Source organism: Peromyscus californicus, unplaced genomic scaffold (assembly GCF_007827085.1).
Source record: "Peromyscus californicus insignis strain IS unplaced genomic scaffold, ASM782708v3 Scaffold_9__1_contigs__length_137607984, whole genome shotgun sequence".
Taxonomy (NCBI): domain Eukaryota; kingdom Metazoa; phylum Chordata; class Mammalia; order Rodentia; family Cricetidae; genus Peromyscus; species Peromyscus californicus.
In genome coordinates this window covers 57910298-57931594 of record NW_026294617.1, presented here as the reverse complement: position 1 = coordinate 57931594, position 21297 = coordinate 57910298, and the positions used below count along the sequence as shown (strand labels likewise).

Sequence of the window (21297 nt, the reverse complement as noted above, 5' to 3'; positions counted from 1 at the left end):
CCAGAGTGTAGAAGCCCATAAGAATGCAGAATGCAGAGATGGAGGAGAGAGAGAGAGAGAGAGAGAGAGAGAGAGAGAGAGAGAGAGAGAGAGAGAGAGAGAGAGAATCAACAGTGATATGTACTTATTTAAGGCAATTGAAGAGATAAGAGGAATAGCCCTTGGTCAGAGTCCAATGGACCCATTTTCTCAGATGTTTAGCTTGATATTTTTGTGAAACTCCTAAAAGTAGGAGTGGATGTGTCTCCAACTCTTTTGTCGGTTCTTGGAACTCTTTTCCTCCAATTGGATAGTCTTGTCCAGCCTTGATAAGAGGGCTTTTGCCTTGTCTTATTTTATCATGTTTTGTCCTGTTTGGCCTCTGTCTCTCAGAGGTCTGCTCTTTTCTAAAGAAAAAATGGAGTGAGGGAGCATGGCTCTGGGAGAGAGGGAAGAGGCGGGGAGGGAACTGTGAGGGGTTGAGGGAGCAGAAACTGTGGTCAGGATTACCATGTGAGAGAAGAATCTATTTTCAATTGTGTGAGAGAAGAATCTACTTTCAAACAAACAAACAAATAGAAATCACTTATCTATTGGGGAGTATAAGTTAATCTATTATACAAGATAATACAATGATGAAAAGGAAAAAAAAAAATAAGAAACCTGCTAGCAAAGATAATTAAGAAGTTGCATAGTGCATTACAATTTTATACTGTGTATTCTTCTGTATTAATCATGCTGAGTTATTGTCTGTGTTGAAATTTGATTGCCTCTCCCCTGTAAGAGTAGACTTGCCTTCAGCGGGGGTGAAGGCTTCATTTGCAACTCTGGTTCTGCTATTTAATAGTGGTTTTGCTTGGGCAGAGCTTCTCCTCTTTCTGCACCTCAGTCAAGACTTAAGTGACTGTCTACTATCCTTACTTTATGTCTTCATTCCTGAAAAGAAATAACATGCTTGAAGAGGAAAGGCCGTTTATACTCATGTCATGTATAGTGATGTGTGCTACTAATTAGAAGCTTTACAGTTTCTAGAACACAGTTTTCCAATTTGATTTTTCTTGACAGGACCAGTTAGCCAATATGTTTTGATTTTGGGCCACATCACCTTTCTTGTAAGGACCAGCTCTGTTGGAGTGTCAGGGAAGCAGCTGTAGAAAGATGTAGGTAATGAATGTGGCTGTGTTCCAGTAAAATGTTATTTACAAAACTCAAGCAGCAGGACAGATACTGCCCTCTTTTCTGCAGGGACACGACCAGAGCAGAGAATACAAGATTGCGGAAGAGTTTTCAGAAGTGAATTTTAGATGAGGGACTCAGGGTGGAAATTTACTGGTCAGACAGGCTTTGGGCACTGTTGCCTATTTTTTGTTGCCTGAAATTTGTGAAATTATTTATTAGAATTGGGAAGGCAAAATGGTGAACTGTTGGTTATATATTCTGATATGAAACTGCCCAACTATACAAAAATAACATTTGTTATTTTTCTTAATCAAGTTAAAGCATAAATACTTTAGAATTTCCATTTAATTTTATATTCTTTTGATAATATAAATCAGTTAAACAATTACTTTTTCTTGAATATAAAGTATGTTTTTTGAAGAATTTGCCATTGCTCTTTGTTTCAGGGATTTTTATTTGTATGCTCTTTTCAGTATTTAGTGAATCTGTAGGGATTACAAAGAAGAAACCCTTATATTATAGGCTTGTTCAAAGACTATTAATAAATCTTCAAGATTCTGATAATTATTTAAAATATATGTGATTATAGTACTTTAGTGTTGTTTTGCTTTCACATTAAAATGTATTACATTACTGGAAATTTGTATTCACGGAGACAAGTAAGAAAGATGCATACAAAATGATAGGAATTATTTTAAGGAAGTCTTCGAGATAAGATGCTTATTACTATTGATAATCATTTTGGACAATTATTTTAAAATAATGTTTCATGAAATGAACACAGGCATTGAGAACTTGGTGAATATCACATTATAATTTTAAATAAACCAAATTTTATGGCATGAGATTTTTCATAGCAAATTTTGCTATTAAAGCATTTTTCTAGAACAATCCTCAAGTGGAAGTATATTTAGGTTTTTATAATATGCCCTCATTTTCCACATCTAATAGTAATTTTACAGTAAATTTATGGCTAGAAGAATGTTTTGTTTCACTAGCATTATTCTAGTTATCTAAGAAAATATGTTTTTACACTAAAGGAATTTTTCTGATTATCACATTAATTACCTCAAATATATTTCAGATCATTATATATACAATGATAGAAAAATTTCTAATCTATACATTTAAAATTTTAATTCTTACAAAATGCCATTAAATATTACTTTTCAGAGCACTGGGACATTAGTAATATAAATTATGTTGAAGTTATTACTTAGTATTTGGCCTACTTTCACTGGCATTAAACTTCATTAACTTTCCTATTACATTCATTTTGTATTTGTTATGATGGATATTTGCATAATATCTGTCAACATGAATTTGTAATGAATGACACATGAATACCTTGTACAATATTCCTCTGGTTATAAATAGTTAAAATCTTGTGTGAGAAAGTGAAGATATAGAAATTGACAGTCAACAAGTAATCATTTATTAAAGGACTTTTTCTTTATAATTTCATGTGTCTATATATAAATTACTTTATTACTTCAGTGATTATATGGTGAAATGGTTCTGCATTATTGTTACTTTAAGGATTATTTATATTATTATGGTGTATATTCACCATAATTTATTACATAACTGTACATACTACATTTAACAAGGCATTTAACTCAATGCAAAAGTGACATACACATCCATAACAATTCTGAAGGGTGGTTTTGAAAAATGAGCATTTTTGTCTGTGTCTCAGCAGAATCAAATTTGGATAATAAATTTGATAAGGCTCAATTGAAACTAGATTCTTTCTTATTAATGCTACATCTTGAAAAGTACTGAAACCAGGGCTGTACTTTGACAAAGGCATCAATATCTGTGCTGCTATGAGTGATGGCTCAATATCATACGTTAAATAAAGGAGGGTATTCCCAAATGTCTGGCTAGAGCTTTCCTTCTTTCCTGTCTTTACATAACTGATTTTGTCCACTTTCCTTTTTCTTTAGGTACTTCTATTAAAAGGAGGAAATGCCAAGAAATATCTTCTTTAAAGCCAGGTGGAACCCAACTGTCCTTCTCTTTCTTGTGTTTTTCCAACCCTCCAGAATGTCTGCCTCAGGCCTCTCTCCCCTATTTCAGTGCCCCACTCCGTATGGGCTCTTCTGATTGCTGCAGCGTGGACACCTCTATGAAATTCTCCAACAGGTTTATCCGCACTTGGTTATAACATTACATTTTTTTCGGCAGTCTTGCCATAAAACAGTCTCTAAATCGTTATTGACTGAATAAATTGAAATATTTTCAGAATGAATGGACTCTTGCAAAGGTCACACAATTCCAAAAGAAATGAACAAAATCAGTACTGTATATATGCCCCTCATACTGTCCCTAATCATGCATCATGAAACTCAACTTTCTTCTGTTTCTGTGTTGTTTTTGATCTTAGACAATACTGAACTCTCAGTGTGCTTTGCTCCGCAGGACTCGACCTTATTACTGTCTACTGTGTTTTGTCCCTGTTTCTCTGAAAGTGTTAGATTTCTCTATTCCCAACTGTTTGATTTTCTTTTATATTTCGTTTTCTTCCTCTGTATTTTTTTTCTGGAAAAGTCTTACATGTTCTCATCATTAAATCATCCACCCCTAGAACAATAACCATGAGTGATATTCATTAACTCTTTTGTGGCTCAAGTATATGAAATTGCATCTCTGTCTTCATCACCAGATTCAGCCCTGTTTATGTTCTCTTTTTGTTTTCCTATCACAAAGAGTGAAATACTACATTTGCATACTGGTGCACTGACAGGTAATTGCACTGGATTCAGGTTATAAGTGCAAGTTGCCATAATACTCTAGTAATACTAAATATTATCTTTTAGTTTTCTAATCTTCTCCTGGACATTGTTCAAACTGTTTAAACATATTCATTTAGAGTTCTTTCAGATAGATGGAATTCTCTTTGGAAAGATGTGCATCACGAGTGTTTCTATTACAGTTGCTGGCATCATCTGTCAGTGGCATCTATTCAGTTGCCCAAATGAGAAACACCAGAAGCTCCTTAGTTTTCTCATTTTTTTTCAGACTATTGTCTTTAATTCCCAGTCTTTTTCCTGCTTCAGAAAGATTCTTGGCATGAATCCTTTTTACTCCTTTTCCAAATACTTGTTGGTTCTTTCTTATTAACTAAACTAGTGTAATGGTTTTCTCCTTATGTTTATTCTCAATGATACAAATTATTAATTTAGTGAAATATGAATTTAAATTAATTTGTAAGTGAAACCTTTATTGCTTCTCATTTACATACTTAATGTGCTCCCACTTTTAATGAATATGGGAAATTTCAATCTCTCCTTTAAAATGTGTCACCTAAGTTTTTCCTTAAGATCACACCTGGCAAGCTTGGATTGTAGAACCCAAAGAATTCCAACACTGTTACATATGTTCAAAGTTCCATAAACCTGAATTTTATGGCAGAGTAGGGATGTTATAGACTGAGGCCCAAGTTATCTTGGCTTCTTGTGTCCTCTAGATAGATATTCATTGTACATTCTTTTGTGTCTAACATATTTTCCTTTTAGCTACCAGCTAAAAACTTTTAGACCATTGGTCCCCAACCTGTGGGTTGCAACCCCTTTGGTAAACCTCTGTCTCCCAAAAATATCATGAGTCATAACAGTAGTAAAATCATAGTTACAAAGTAGCAATGAAAGTAATCTTATGGTTTGAGGTCACCACAACACAAGGAACTGTGTTAAAAGGTCAAAGCATTAGAAAGATTGAGTTAACTTATCAGACTACTAGTTTTGAACAACTCAAACCAAGAGCATTATCAAATAAGACCTAGAACACAAGTTAGAGTTTTCCCCTCTTTGTTTAAACTGATATAGCTCTATCTCTATCGTGTATGTTATCAATACCTAGATTTATTACTTTCTTTTGTTCTATAACCATAAAAACATCCATCAAACCGCTTCTATAATGAAACATGTTATTCAGGACAACTTGAATCCATGTTCTCAGGCCATGGTCACTCATTTCTTATTCAGAATAAACCTTATTCTATTTCCAATGTGAGCTGTGTTTTGCACAGGTGAAATAAACAAGCCATTCTTTCTGGTTCCTCTGGGCCTCTGTTCATGTTGTTCATTCTGTCTGAAATTTTATTTCCCTCTTCTCAAGCCAGTAGAGTTCAGCTATCCTTCAAGGCATGGTTCAAATTACATCTTCTCTCTCAGGTCTTTCTGGTACGAACTAAATACTTTCCTATTGTGGGAAGAACCCATTATTCTTTCTTTTGGTCTCAAGAACTCTCTTTGCACTCATCCTCTCTATAGAACTTATTACAGAATATTTCATTTGGTTTTTTGCACCCAAGGCATGGCTTTGTGTTCCCTTGACATTTAAAAAGGTTTTCTATAATCAGCTTTCTGTTGTAATCCTGAATATGAATTTAAAAGGTCAGCATAAGGAATGGAACAAAAATGGTTGAATTTTTTTACAAATTACAAATAAAAATGCATAAGATCTTTTCGTTTTCATGTTTTGCTTCATTATGCCATGGTTACCAAGTTTCACAGACATGAGAATATTATCATAGTAAAATATATGTACTTAGAAGGAAAAATATGCAAGCTGTTAGATAACTTTGTACCTACTCTTGGGTATATATGGCCACTTGTTAATAGTAATTAGTATTGTGAAGTCTAACAGATCAGGATCTTTAGCCCTGTTTAATACATACAAATCAAATATTTTCATTATCATTATTAAATCTATAGCCATCTAGACATTTATAATGCTTCAAAATTTATGTTGAAAAATGTACATGTGTCAGTTTACACAAATAATTGTCAGTAAGAGTATTTTCTTTACACTTAGCATTTTTACTAATCATTATTTTGTTACAAAGCACCCTCATGAGAGCAAAATTGATGCAGTTTAAGGAATAAGAACTTCAATGTAAAATGGACTCATCATTCATGTTCAATTTTTACTTCTTACTTGAATATATGCTTCTATTTAATCTTTTCTACCATATATTCACTTTTGCAAATCTGCTTTGAGCATTAAATGAGTTATCCATATAGCTGGGCATGGTGGCACAGCCCCATACCCCAGCATTTGAGATGCTCAGGCGAAGTATTAGAAAGTTAAAGCTAATCTGGTCTACATAGAGTTTCAGGCCAGCTTATGGTTCAGAAGAAGAAAACCCATATCAGAAACACAGTAGTGCTGATGCCATGCCTACCCACTCCCATGTTGGAGATCAGTATCACTATTACTCAAATCACCTTGTGAGCAGAGTTTTTTTTTTTTTCCTTTACTCTTTCTGAAGTGGTTTTCATCATCCTGGATGTCATCATGAATCCTTTAGTGCCATAGATTACTGAAGGACTTCTTCAATGTTGGATTGAATCATGTCTAATGTGTCAGAAAGGAAGCTACAAGATGAATGTGTGAGAAGCCCTTTCTCACACATGGTTGATTTCTGTGTGCCATCTTTGAATCATGGGTATAGTCTCAGTGACAAAACTGCCAGGCTTCTGAGTCACATTCCCAGTATGCCTCATTTTTGACAAGAGATTGAACCTTGGAATGACATCTAATTTACTTTTTTCAAGATCTATAGAATTTAGTGACTACTCTTTACCTCTAATCATCTGTATTGTGTTTTCTTTAAATGAAGGTCCATTTTCTTAAAACACAGGAGCAAAACACTACCATAGATCATTGTATGTAACTTCATTTTTTAAAGAAGAAAATGTGTGAAGTGACTGTTCTATTTTACTCAAAGTCATAATCTATAGACGAATTTCTAAATGGTCTTATTAAATAAAACACACAGAGCCAAATATAGGGGTGAAAGCCTTAGAGAGATCAGGGGAATAGGAAAAGCCACCAGCCAACCTTACCTCACCAACTCTGCAGCTTCCAAATGCAAGTTACTTTCTGTCTACCCACGTCTATATGCCTTGCTGTTCTGCCATCTCATCTCATCTTTGCTCTCTCTGTTCAGCTACATCACTTCATCTTCCTACACAACTCTGTCACTTCCTGTCTGTGTGTACAGACCTCCAGGCCTCCATTATTAACTAGTTTTGGAATTTAAGGCGTGTGCCACCACATCTGGCTCTGTTTCCAGTGTGGCCTTGAACACACAGAGATCCTGCCTGCCAAGTGATAGGGCGTGTGCTACTGTTGCCCGACTTCTTTGTTTATTTATAATGGCTGGCTATTTCCTCTGATCTCCAGGAAAGCTTTATTTATTAAAGAACAAATAAAATATCATCACAATAATCTTTTGAAACTTTTCATAGAGTATATTTATTCTACAGAATAACAGATACCACTATGATGTTTTCATATATATACATAATGAAGTAGTTATTTTCTTTAAGTTCGAAAGCTTGTAAAGTAGAATGTACTTATGGTTCTTGAAGTTTATGTTAATTACTTACTGATATAAAAGCAGATGGACTATAGAGACTAGCATACTCAAATGAAAGAAAACAGTTTTCACACGTAGGTAGCTAAAATTATCATGGTAAGAAATAAGATATGGCTAGGAGAATGAGTTGAGATGGCAGCTAGGAAATAAAACAGCAGAGAAAACTGGAGAACTGGTACACATTATTCTGTAGACTGGATATGGATGCTCACACCTATAGTCTCAGCCACAGTGAGGCTGAGACAGGAGTATCACAAATTCAAAAGCAACCGAATTACACACTGAGACTCTGTCTAGACATGCACACACATATGCACACATATATAAATATGCATATATATACATACATATATGTATATATATAAAATCTGGTAGATTAACTCATATTTAGTTTTTTTGTTTCTGTATGTACAGAGACCAATTAAGTAGATAGTTATTTCTGTAAGTTAAGTGATAAATTATGGTGAATTTACAAATATCACTGGGGAACTTAAAGGATTGAATTCTGAATATATTCGAGGTAAAGTAACTATTATTGCTATAAAGTGGAGAACAAGGAATAGGAATGACCAGAGATGAGCCCAAAGTTCAATATAGGAGCAATGTAAAGAGTAGGTTGTGTTTTATTGGTAAACGGAAGATTAAGTAGCAAAAGAGGTCACTGTGGAAATGGAGGCAGAAAAAGTGTAAGGACCTGCTGTGGGATGGTCTGTATGTCAAATGTGTTGCTGATTGGTCAATAAATAAATCACTGATTGGCCAGTGGCCAGGCAGGAAGTATAGGCGGGACTAACAGAGAGGGGAATTGAAAGAACAGGAAGGCAGAGAGACACTGCCAGCCGCCACCATGACAAACAGCATGTGAAGATGCCGGTAAGCCATGAACCACGTGGCAAGGTATAGATTTATGGAAATGGATTAATTTAAGCTACAAGAACTGTTAGCAAGAAGCCTGCCACGGCCATATAGTTTGTAAGCAATATAAGTCTCTGTGTTTACTTGGTTGGGTCTGAGTGGCTGTGGGACTGGCAGGTGACAAAGATTTGTCCTGACTGTGGGCCAGGCAGGAAAACTCTAGCTACAAGGACCAGAGGGGATGGAGGACAAGGAAATAAGGCCTTCTAAACACAGCTGGACCAACAGCCACAAGAACTCAGAGACTGTGTGTGGCAAAATGCATAGGGCTTGAACACAATGGCAACATGAACTAAACTAACTGGCATCCTGGAGGTTTTTCTCATGATGCTGAGTCATGGATTTTCTTTTCCTTACAAGTTTTTTGGGTGTGTATCGTGGCTGCCTGTTTTGTGTTTTTATGGGATTCCCGCATGTATGTGTATGTACACATGTGTGTATCTGTGTCTAAATATATCTGTGTTGCTTTTTCTTTAGCCCTTTTCCTTACGTTTGTTTGTTTTGTCCTATTATGACTTGTTTTTATTTTATTTTATTTTATAATTTTTATTATTCCTTGGATGCCTACTTGTTTTCTAATGAGAAACAGAGATGGTGAGGATATGTATTGGAAAGGAGGTGTAGAGGAACTAGGGGTAGAGGGAGCAGAAATGGTAACCAGGGTATATTGTATGAAAAAAAATCTATTTTCAGTGAAAGGAAAATAAAATTTAAAACAGTAACAACTACACATAAGAGAATACATGTGATGTGTTTCTTTGGGGATCTGAGTTACCTTACTCAGTTTGGCTATTTTCTAGCTCCATTCACTTATCTTCAAGTATCATAATTTCATTTTTCTTAACAACTGAATAGTATTGCATTGTGTAAATGTGTAAATGTTTCGTATTTTCATGATTCAACAGTTAAGGATATCTAGGCTGTTTCCAATTTCAGCCTACTGTAAATACAATACAACAGCACTGCTATAAGACCTGGGACCCACAATAGAGACCTGCCTGCAAGATATCCTGGTGTACAGCCATTTGGTGTGCTATTCCCTGTGAAGGCGGCCATTCTTATTCTCAGATTTCATCAGTGGCTAATTGTCAGCCCTAAAGACATACATGCAGGTAACTTTATACATACTGAAAAGGTTATAATTTGGAATGGATATATACATATATACATGTACATATATGTATACAATAAAATTTAGTGCAAAAAGAAGCCATGAATTTGGAAGTGATTGGGATGGGGTCTATGGGAAAGTTTGAAGGGAATAAAGAAAGGAAAAATTGTTCTTATTAATTTATAATCTCAAAAATAAAAACTAAAGTAAGATTTACTGGTGCAATATTGATACAAATATTACAGAAGTAACAAACCACTTTTTGCTTGGGTTTAAGGCCCACGTCATGAGATAGAACTGATGCATGACCCTGTTAAAGAGGCCCAGAACCTGAAATTAGATAGGTCACAGGACTAGGGGAAAACTTAGTATTATTATTCTGCTAAAGAGACATAGCAATAAAATGATTCTTAATGACGTACTGCCGTATCCGTAGATGAGAGCATCCCGCAACCCTCAGTGGTGTATGATGATAAGGAAATAGTATCTTACAGACACAACGGGACTGATGCTCAGATGAAATCAGAGACTGTGATAGCACGCTTAAGACCTATGTAGGGTCAAACCAGACAACATTCTAGCACTGAGGAGGGAAAGAGGACATAAAGCCCCACTCCTAACCAGGAAGTTATTTGCAATTGATATCTGCTGAGAAAGGAAAAATCAGTTTTCTCCAATAAAGTATTACTGGGTACAGCAGCCACACTGCAGGGCAGGCCAACACAGAATGGACTTCTTGTTTTGCTGCTGCATTGTTTTGATTTTGTACACACACACACACACACACACACACACACACACACACACACACACACACACACAATGTTTTGTTTGGATATTTATTGCTTTATGGCTTTTCTTTTTTTTGTTTGTTATTTGTGTTTTGGTTTTCATGTTTTGATTTTTTTCTTGATTATTTTTTTCTGATTATTTTTCTAAGAGAGAAATAACATGAAATTTTGTGGACGGGAAGAAGGTAGGAAGGTTCTGGTAGAAATTGAAGAAGGAAAAGAATATGACCAAATATATATAAAATATTTTTCAACAAAAAATACTCTGAGAGACAATTTTATTGTTATAAAAAATAATATTATTTTGCAAACATTAATGAAATAATCTAATGATAATTAAATAACTGCTCTTCATATGCATGCCAAATACTATATATATATTATATATATATAATAAAATAGCAATTAATTTTGAAAGCAAATCGTTTAGTTTATTACAGATCTCACTGCCTTCTATCTATTACTCATTTCTCCACCCATTTATTTATAAAATTACTCAGGAAGAGGCTTGGGGCTCAGGCGGATGGGCGTGGGGGCAGGACGTGGATTTGCAGGGTATGCCAGGGGTAGTGGAGAAGGGGATCCTTCCCGGTGGGACTAGAAGGGAACCTGCCCGGTGGCCAGAACCTGGGGCAAAGTTGGGCAGGTCTTCCCCGGAGTGGCTGGTGCCCAGGGATGGGGTCCGGGGCAAGCTAGGGCACCACTCACCTGTGCTCCAAAAGGGAAGTCCGAGGCAAGATGGGAGCTGGGGGCCGGCCTCTAAGTCTCAGGAAGAGGTTTGGGGCTCGGGCGGATGTGCGTGAGGGCAGGGTGTGGAGACTGCAGGGTCTGCCAGGGGTCTTGGAGAAGAGGATCCTTCCCGGTGGGGCTAGAAGGGAACCTGCCCGGTGGCCAGAACCTGGGGCCAAGTTGGGCAGGTCTTCCCCAGAGTGGCTGGTGCCCAGGGATGGGGTCCGGGGCAAGCTAGGGCACCACTCTGTGCAACTGGACTTATTTTATCAATTTTGTGATTTATAGTTCTAAACTAATTCTACTGCTAGAACTTGCAAGAAGTATTCATACACAGGGGTTTAGGAAATATTGATGATATTTACACTTATAATGAAATGCACTGAAGATACGTATGAGAAATTTTCAGTTTTAGCTCTGCAACATCTATGAGATTTGATATATTCCTTAAAATCCCTCATAGTCATCATCTGTTTACATGTCTGACTCCCTCCTACTCTGAGTCTGACCCATGGTTGGCTTTTATGTAAATGTTCTTTGCTATATACTGTTTTAAGAATTTAGGATGCTTTTATTGAAATTGCTTAGTAAGTCTTTCTATAATCAATTCTTTTTACCACTGATATAACATCTTTGAAAAATATTTCTGTTGCTTCTTATTTAAATTTTATGTTTCAGATCTTATGAATATTATCATACAAGGCCATATTTGATCATTTAAGAATACTGATGAATTTTAAATTTTTAAAAGAGTGCTACCATTAGGTTTACAAAGGTCCATTTTGAGTTTGGTTTCTTTATACCATGGAGGCAAAAATGTATGGTGTCCTCATCAATAAGAAATTACTATGAGTTTTGCGGGTAATAGGAGCAATGGTATTAGCCTGTGTTGTTTTAGAGATCTTTGGTATCTCTGTGATCAATAACTCATAGGGAGGTATCATGCCCTTATACTGTGATTTTCATTTGATTATCCTGGTATTCTGATAGTAACGTTGCCCACCCACGCAGGATAATTTTGCCTGAAATTTTCTATAAAGTTTTTATAATGTATTTTCATACATTCTTAATTTTGACTAATGCATTCACTACCCTATCCTCTCTCTCTGCTGGCTGGCTTTCATGGTGCTAGAAAGTGATATGCAAGCTGCTGGAGAGAAAAGACATCAATGTTTCTGCTCAATGCTGGATTCTAAATGTTGTAATACTAACTTGCCAGGCAAGATATGCCCATAGATGCAATAGTGAGATAACTGTGATGGGATAACTAATTACTTTCTGATTAGATTTCAGGCCTGCTCCACAGGAGAGCATTTCATGCCCAGGACTGTAATGCTGGCCTAAAGTCCATGGCTGGGGAGAATATAGGCCCTTGGATAGATCCTGCTATTTCTATTTTGTGAAATAGTCATGTTGTCAAAGAGCCTTCTAAATATTTATGCTTATACCCATAGACCTGGAATACTCTTGATTTTGGACAGAGAAGCTTCATTGCAGGGGCCTTATCCAACAGAGAGATGAGCTGTTTGAAGTGCTGAGAAGCAGAAATTAAATTCGCAGCCTGTCAGCCTTTTCCCCATCCAAGTTCAGGGAATACAATGGAAGACAAAGCAGAGAGAATGCAAGAACAGAAGATGAGGAAGATGACTTTGAAATGCTCTCATGTGGGTAGACTATCGCTATTGCAATCATGACCTGCATAAGACCAGTACAAGTTCAAACCAGTCAAAATTCTAATATAAGCATGGAAGATAATCTCCAGTCCACCTCTTATTTGAAAACAATCAAGAATGGCAGCAGATTCAAGCCATAGGAAAAAAAATTTCATCTCAATGAAGAATGACCACAGTAAAAAATCAAAAGAGCAAAACGTAAGAGGTACTGTCAGAGATGTGAAGAGAAAAGAATCCTTAAGTCTGCTTTTGAGGATGTAAATTCTTAGAGGAATGTACTATAGTATAGTGTTTGGATGATCTGAAGAAAATCAAAACAAAATAGAAGAATATCATCTAGTAATTTCAATATCAAATCCATATTCAAAGGGAGAGAAATAAGTCCATCAAAGAAATACACGCATTCTTGTGTCCATTGTAGCTCCTACTCTTAGTCACTGACATAGGAAAAACTGAGGTAGTCGTTGCTGAGAGAATGGATAAAATGAAGGCAGTGAGAGACTATTCGGCCACCAAAAGAAACCTTGTCATTTCTAGCAACCTGGAAAGATCTTAGAGGACAGGGTTAAGTAAGCCAGGTACAGAAAAGCATGTACCAATTATTAGAGCAGCAGACACTAGGGTGGTCTCACCATAGGAAATAAAGGTAGGGAGACAGGTTCAGAGGCAGCTGTGCAAGTACTTAGAAAACCTGAGCTTTAATGCTGTAGAGCATCGGACATGGGCAAATCCATAACAAATTATTATGTATTTTATAAAAAAACTAAACGACAAAAACTTAGTTTCCCAACCCAAAGAAACGATAAATGTGCAAGGGAAGGAAAATGCCAAGTTACCTGATTTAATCATGAAATAGTATACGTTTATAATAAATGATCATACTTTATGTCATAAATACATGAAATTACTAATCATCAATTAAATGAGAATAAAAGATAATGCTACCATAAAAATGAATTTAGAACATGTACAAAGGAGCCAGAATACACAAAAGGTAAAAACTGGGCATAATAAAAATTGCTTTCATTTTATCATGTAGTGCACTAGCCCTTGTTATAAGCATTTTAACTGTATCCACCAAGAAATTCTTGTAGCAATGCTAGAAGATGGGAAAGAGTCTGATCATTATTAGACTTTGTTTTCCAGATGAGGTAAGTAGATCAGAAGAGCCTATAATTTTTTTAAGGGGCAAACAACCACAACTGGGGATTGGACTATAGAGACTGTGTCTTTTTAAAAAAATAAAATTATTTATTTATTTTACATCCCTACTGTATTTTCCCCTCCCTCCTCTTGTCCCAGTTTCTCCCTTCCCCAAGCCCCCTCTGTCACCACCCTCCAATCCACTCCTCCTCTGTTTCTAGTTAGGAAAGGGCAGATCTCCCATGAGTATCAACAGAACATGGCATATCAAGTTGCAGTAAGACTAATACACTCCCCATGTATTAAAATTGGGCAAGGTGAGCCGGGCGGTGGTGGCGCACGCCTTTAATCCCAGCACTCGGGAGGCAGAGGCAGGCGGATCTCTGTGAGTTCGAGGCCAGCCTGGTCTCCAAAGCGAGTACCAGGAAAGGCGCAAAAGCTACACAGAGAAACCCTGTCTCGAAAAACAAAAAAAACAAAACAAAACAAAAAAAAAATTGGGCAAGGTGACCCAGTATGAGGCATAGGATCCCAAAAGTCAGTAAGCCCTTGTTCCCGCTGTTAGAAGTCTCACAATTGGACTAAGCTACACAGCTGTAACACACATACAGAGTGCCTAGGTCAGTCCCATGCAGGCTGCCTGGTGTCTGTTTAGTCTCTGTGAGCCCCTGTAAGCCCTGGTTAGTTGATTGTGTGAGTTTTTGTGTGGTGTCCTTGACCCCTCTGGCTCCTACAACCCTTTCACCCCTCTTTTGCAGGATTCCCCGACTCTGCATCTGTTTGCATCGGTTGTTGGATAAAGCCTCTGATGACAATTGGGCAAGCTACCACTATGATCACAGGAGATGTCCAGTTTAGGCTACATATCCACTATTGCTAAGCATCTTATCTGGGATCATCCTTGCAGATTCTTGGGAGATTCCCTTGCACTAGGTTTTAATCTGACCCCCAAATGACCCCCCTTTCCAGTAGTCTCTTTCAGTTACCCCCCACCCCACACAGACACAACCCGATCTTCCATGTTCCTATCCCCACCTGCCCACAGCCCACTCATGAAATCTCTTCTATTCCCCTGCTCAGGGAGGTCTGGGTGCTCCTCCTTGAACCCTCATTGTTACCTAGTATCTCTGTGTCTGTGGATGGGACATAGTTATCCTTCACTTTACAGCTGATATTCACTCACGAGTGAGTACACACCATGTTTGTTTTTCTCAGTCTGGGTCACCTCACTCAGGATGATTTTTTTTTTTTCTAGTTCCATCCATTTGCCTTCAAATTTCGTGATGTCATTGTTTTAACACCTGAGTAATATTCCATTGTGTAAATGTACCACATTTGCTTTATCCAATTCTCAGTTGAGGGACATCTAGGTTGTTTCCAGGTTCTGGTTATTATGAATAAAGTTGCCATGAGCATAGATGAGCATAGAGTCTGTAAGACATCAGTCCTTCTGGATTTTACAGTCTCTGCTGTGCAGCTATCTGGGTATGATTCTAATAGGTCTGCCTTTGTACATTACATGGCCTTTTCCCCTTGCAGCTTTTATATTCTTTCTTTGTTTTCTATGTTTAGTGCTTTGATTATTATATGGCAAGGGGATTTTCTTTTCTGGCCTAATCTATTTGGTGTTCTGTAAGGTTCTTGTACCTATAATAGGCATCTTCTTCTTTAGGTTGGGAAAATTTTTTGCTATGACTTTATTAAATACATTCTCTGCATTTTTAAGATGGGTTTCTTCTCTTTCTTCTATTCCTATTATTCTTAGATTTGGTCTTTTCATAGTTTCCAAGGTTTCCTGGATTTTTGTGGTAGGAATTTTTTAGATTTAACCTTTTCTTTGACTGATGAATCTGTTTCCTCTATTGTGTCTTCAATGCCTGAGATTCTGTCTTCCATCTCTTATACTGTGTTGGTGATGCTTGCATCTGCAGTTCCTATTCACTTACCCAGATTTTCCATTTCCAGGATTTCTTCTGTTTGTGCTTTATTGCTTTTATTTCCATTTTCTGGTCTCGAACAGTTTTCCTTCATCTGTTTCTCCCCCACACACCTTGGCTTTCTTTCCAGTTGTTTTTTTGTTTGTCTTTTCCTCAATTTCTTTAGGGGATTTTTTTTTTCTTATTCTCTTTAAGGACCTCCTTCATCTTTATAAAGTAATTTTAATGTCATTTTCTCATGCTTCAGCTGTGTTGGAATACACAGGTCTTTGCTGTTGTAGGACAGCTGAGCTCTCATCATGCCATATTGCCTTTTCTGTTATTGATTGGGTTCTTATACTGACATTTATGCATCTGGATTTGGGATGATTATGGGTCTAGGTATTGATTCCTGCATTTGTCTTTGTTGGGTAGGTGTTTTCTTCCTTGGTTTCTCTTTCCTCTCTGGTCTTCTGGCCTGGAGTCCCTAGATCTGGCCTGGCCTCTGGTAAAGTAGAAGTCATCTTCCAAAGTTGTCGATCAGGATATGGAATACGGAGCCTGGGGGAAGGAGGTGCTGTCTGAGTTGTTAGGGAAGTCTAGAGGGGTTTTGTGGCCCATAAGTAGTGTCTTACCTAGGGTTCCTAGGACTAGCCTGGCCTCCTGTGAAGACTGCAGGGGCTGTGGGCCCTAGTATGGAGCCCAGGGGAGAGGAGACAGTCTTGGGTTATTGGATGTGTTTTAAGGAGTATAGCTAGCAGTGGGTGATGTTCTGTCTGAGGTTTCTAGGCCTTGGCATCTGGTTAAAATCAAAGACTTCTTCCAAAGTAGTAGACAGGGATGTGGAGCCCAGGGGTGAGAGTATGTTCTGAGGTTGTTGCGCATGCTTAAAGAGGTTTAGTGGGTGGTGGGAGGTATCTTCCCCACTGTCTCTAGTACCACTCTGGTCTTCAGGAAAGCTGCCAGGCTGTGGCCCTTGGGAAGGGGTACATCCTGGGGTTGCTGGGTGGACTTTAAGGAGTGTTAGCAGACAGTGGGAGGTGTCTTACCTGGGGTCTCTACACCAGGCCTGGCCTCTGGTAAAACAGAAATCTTCTTCCAAAGCTGTAGACCAGGATATGGGTATGTGTGGGGGTGCAGTCTGGGGTTGTTAGGCAGACTTAAAGGTATTTGGTGGGTGGTGGGAAATGTCTTACCTGGGATTCTTAGGACCAGTCTTGCCTCTTGTAAGACTGATTGGGCTGTGGGCCCTAGTATGGAGCTCAGGGGAGGGGTACAGCCTTGGGTTATTGTGCATGTTTTAAGGAGTGTTAGCTGGCAGTGGGTGATATTCTACCTAGGGTTCCTAGATTCTGCCTGGCATCTGGTAAAGCCAATGACTACTTCCAAAGTAGTAGGCAGGGATATAGAGCCCAGAGGTGGGGATGCAATCTGGGGTCCCTAGATTCAACCTGGCCTCTGGAGTGACTAGGACCAGACTGGCCTCCCAAAAGGTTGCCATGACTTAGGGCCCTAGTATTGAGATTGTGTCTTAATACTATACAGTTTCTAGATAAAACAGCTTTAACATACAATAAATACCTATAATATGTTTTCAAAAGACACAGTATAGTTCTTTTTACATCTCTATAGACACACATTTTACTCTGGGAACCAAACACAGGGCCTTATGCATGCCAAGCACATGTGCTGCTACTGGAATAGATTCTATAGTTTCTATTTTAATACGATTACTTTAAATATAGAGCTTTAAAATAATATACCCATTTACTTATATTTTACAAAGGACTTTATTTAGAGAGTTTATAGTTATACATTTTGTTTCAAAGTTATACTACTTTTCAAAATTTTATTCTAAGAAAGATTGTTCAGTGAAAACTTTCACATTTCCAAAGAAGAATGGGAAGAGGCTTCTAAGCAAATCTCATTTCCAGGAATGCCCTATTCATGAGCATCATGCACAGTCCTCACCTGATTATCTTTTAGCAATCCTGCTGAATTGTTTCACAATACTTTTACTTAATCCCTAATGAGTCTGACATAATAGCCTGCAAAGTGTTGCAGTTTTCTATAGCTCTTTTACTTAATGAGGTATCATGGGCTTACTAAGTGAATGCATCAATAAAACAAGGTCTATTTCACTATGTGTTGGTAGAGAAATGGTTCATCTTCCTTACTGCTGAATTTAGGGAAGATGTTTTACATATCATAACTTCTATCAATGAGAGAAGTACAGTGTCGGCTGACATGATCTATGATTCAAGTATAACAAAGTAGATGCATCCATCTTTTGAAGTCTATTTTGCTGAAAGAATCATAAACACTTGTATTTCTGTTTCTATTAGATTTAAGTGGGAAAAAAACCAAAGGGGCCCCATTGTTCTTTTTCTGATTTAATTCAGGGTGGCTGAGAAACTCTCTGGCAGCTGCGCTGTTCTTGCAGTTTTAGTACACAGACTGCTCTTGATTTATTAGCTTTCAGATAGGAGCTCTGCTGTGCTGCTGCGATCTTTGGCTTACACAGCACCTGTGTAGACCTCCATGATACATTTTATTTATTATTTATTCAGCATTAAAGGATAAATAGGAGACAAACTGGTTCAGAGGTCACCTGAACTTTTGACTTCTGAAGTCTCTGAAAACATGCATTCTGATTTACTTAAAATGAGGGCAGTCCAATCAGCTAAAATGTTATGGAAAATGGCATGGCGTGTATAAAGGACCTAAATGAAGAGACACTTACTTAGGATACTGCATTGCTGTTCGTTTTAGTCATCTTCTTAAGGAGGTTCTCTGTCCGTAGGCACACTGAGCTGGCGTCATCAATCCCCAGGAAGAACATCCAGAGAAAGGGCTTCTGCCAAGTTGAACTTGACCATTTGTTATCATTAGAGAGCTGTTTGTAAAAAACAGAATTTTCTTCTTAGCTGACAAGGCACAAATTTCAAGAACTAAATAACCCAGGACCAGAAAAGAATCTTGGCCTCATCCACCATTGGGTGGGTGGGAGGGGGAAAGCAATGCTTCCGTTCTCCTTAACAGCACAAGGGAGTTACGCATCACACCTCCAACATTTTCTGCACGCCTGTGATGGGAGACAGGTGCTTTGAAACGTCAGTGAATCTGGAAGTTACTATTCATAATCTTTTTTTTTTCTATTTTAAAGGTGAGATCATCATTGGAGCTGCTATGAAAAATAATGTTATACTTTGAAGAAATGAACCTTTTTGTATTCCTAAAAGTCTGTTAAATAATTTGAAGTTTTATATTTTTGTCTAATTTCTGTATAGATGTCAGTGGTGATGCATAGATAATCTCATTTTATAAGTATTCTAGTATCTGTTTAACCGCCCCACCCAACATGAGTGTTATTATGCCTCTTGTTCCTTCAGCTCTATGCCCTCAAATCCAGCTTTAGGCTGCTTCCTGGTTGTGAAAAACAGAGGTTCTTTCATGGCCCCATTTTTTTTTTTTTTTTTGCCTTGCTTCCTGACATCATCTGCTTTCTATGCTTAAACACTTATCTTTGGTTCTCTCTGCCTGTGCCACTAGCCTGATGCATGACCATGTCTCTTGCTACCTGGTCATTTTTTTTTTTTTAATGGTCTTGTAGCATATTTCTGATTTTGCCTTTGCTTCTATGGAACTCTTCCCCTATAAAGCAGCCAAAGGCATCGTTTTACACATGAAAGCCACAATGAATCCCTTCTGTGGTTAGAACTATTTTTGTCTTCCCATCCCAGTTACAGGTCATTCTCAGGCCCTGTCAGCCTCTTTAAGTATTTGTCTGACTTGGCATCTGCTTATAACTTATCCTAGGCTGCCCTTCCTAAGAAATGTTCCATGCTGATTGTTATTAGAACATATGATGGATTATAAAACTATAAACAGCTGGGAGTAAGGTTCTCTAAGCATCAACATTAAGAGGAAGTCCATACTGCAGACATCAGAGAAAACAACTCTTTACTTCATTTTCAGACCTGGGTAGAGATTTATCATGTGATACCACGTGACATGAGGGTGTCGGGTTATTGTGAATGTTAATGAAGTCCATATGAAAGGTTCAAAGATGATTTCCCCACCTTCTACAAACAGGTATTTCTAAACTTAAAGCAAATCTTGATGGGAAAGTAGGTTAGGTCCATGTTCTCAAATGATCCTCTTTGTGCCAATTTCTGACTTTTGAATTCAGGAAAGGAAAATGAAATCTCATGTAAAGCAAAAAAAGCAGCACAGTTAGACTAGAAGCCATTGGAGGGTTAAGATGCATTAAGAGGAGCACTGTGTAGGAAACATTGTACTTACATAGATGTTTCAGAACAGACTGGAGAACATCTTGCTGAACATCTCTTGAATTCTGCTAAAATGTTACGTCTCCTGATACATCTTCACATATGTCACTTTTGCACTTTGGAGGCCTGTGCATCACAAGCTGAAAGCACATTTTGTACTATTTTTAAGATTCAAGTGTCAGACTGTCACCCTGGCTCACAGTAGCTGTGGTAACACGGGCGACTGGGTTAGTTACTTTTCTCAACGCTGTGACAAATGTCTCAAAGAGGCAACTGTGGGTTTATTTTGGCTCACAATTTACAGGGGTCAGTGCATTACTAAAATGGCATGATGTGAGGCTAAGGAGCTTACATTGTGGTGTGTTCACATTGTGTACCACATTTAGTGTTGAAATCCTTGTCATTTTTCCCTAATGACTTAAATCACCCAGCTAGGCCTTATGACTTAGGTTCTATATTCTCTCAAATGACCATGACTATCTGGGAAGCAAGGGTTCAAACACATGAGCCTGTGGGACTCATTTTAACATTACATATCTCACTTGGTTCCGCTTCACTTTCTTTGTAAAACAGACATTAGGATCTTGTGTTTCTCTACATTGGTAATAAATGCGAATTGGTTTAGGTGTTGGTTGGTTTTATGTCAACTTGACACAGCTATAGTTTTACATGAGGAAGGAGTCTAAAATGAGAAAATGTCTCTATAAGACTGTGCTGTACGTAAGACTGTAGAGTCTTTTAATTATCTTAATTAGCGATTGATTGGGGAGGATGGGAGGGTCCACCCCACTCTAGGTGGTACTACTCTGGGTTGATGATCCTGTGTTCTATAAGGAAGCAGGCTGACCAAGCCATGAGGAGCAAGCCAGCAAGCAGCACCCCTCTACAGCCTCTGCATCAGCTCCTGCCTCCAGGTCCGAACTGATTTAGATTATAAACTGTTACTTATATGTGTGAGTGAAATACATTCCTTCTTCTACAGGTTGTTTTGGGCATGGTGTTTCATCACAGCAATAGTCACCCTACTTAAAACAATTTATATGTGTGAGAAACTTAAAGAGGTGTCTGGTATGCTGCAGTCTCTAGATAAATTTTATTTTCATAGCTTTGGAATACCTGTGGTTTTGTGCATCATTTAACTATGTGCATTTTCTAGGTTCCTTTCATCTATGAGATTA

General features: G+C 37.8%; 1 long non-coding RNA gene across 1 annotated transcript in view; it reads right to left on the bottom strand.

Annotated features, from left to right (window-relative positions):
* Positions 1-18749, bottom strand: part of LOC128106747 (uncharacterized) — a 53922-nt gene extending 35173 nt beyond the window's left edge. Inside the window, exon 1 of the long non-coding RNA XR_008216814.1 lies at positions 18571-18749. This is a non-coding gene — a long non-coding RNA (uncharacterized LOC128106747). The remainder of the gene's footprint in view (positions 1-18570) is intronic.
* Between the last annotated feature and the right edge of the window lie 2548 nt (positions 18750-21297).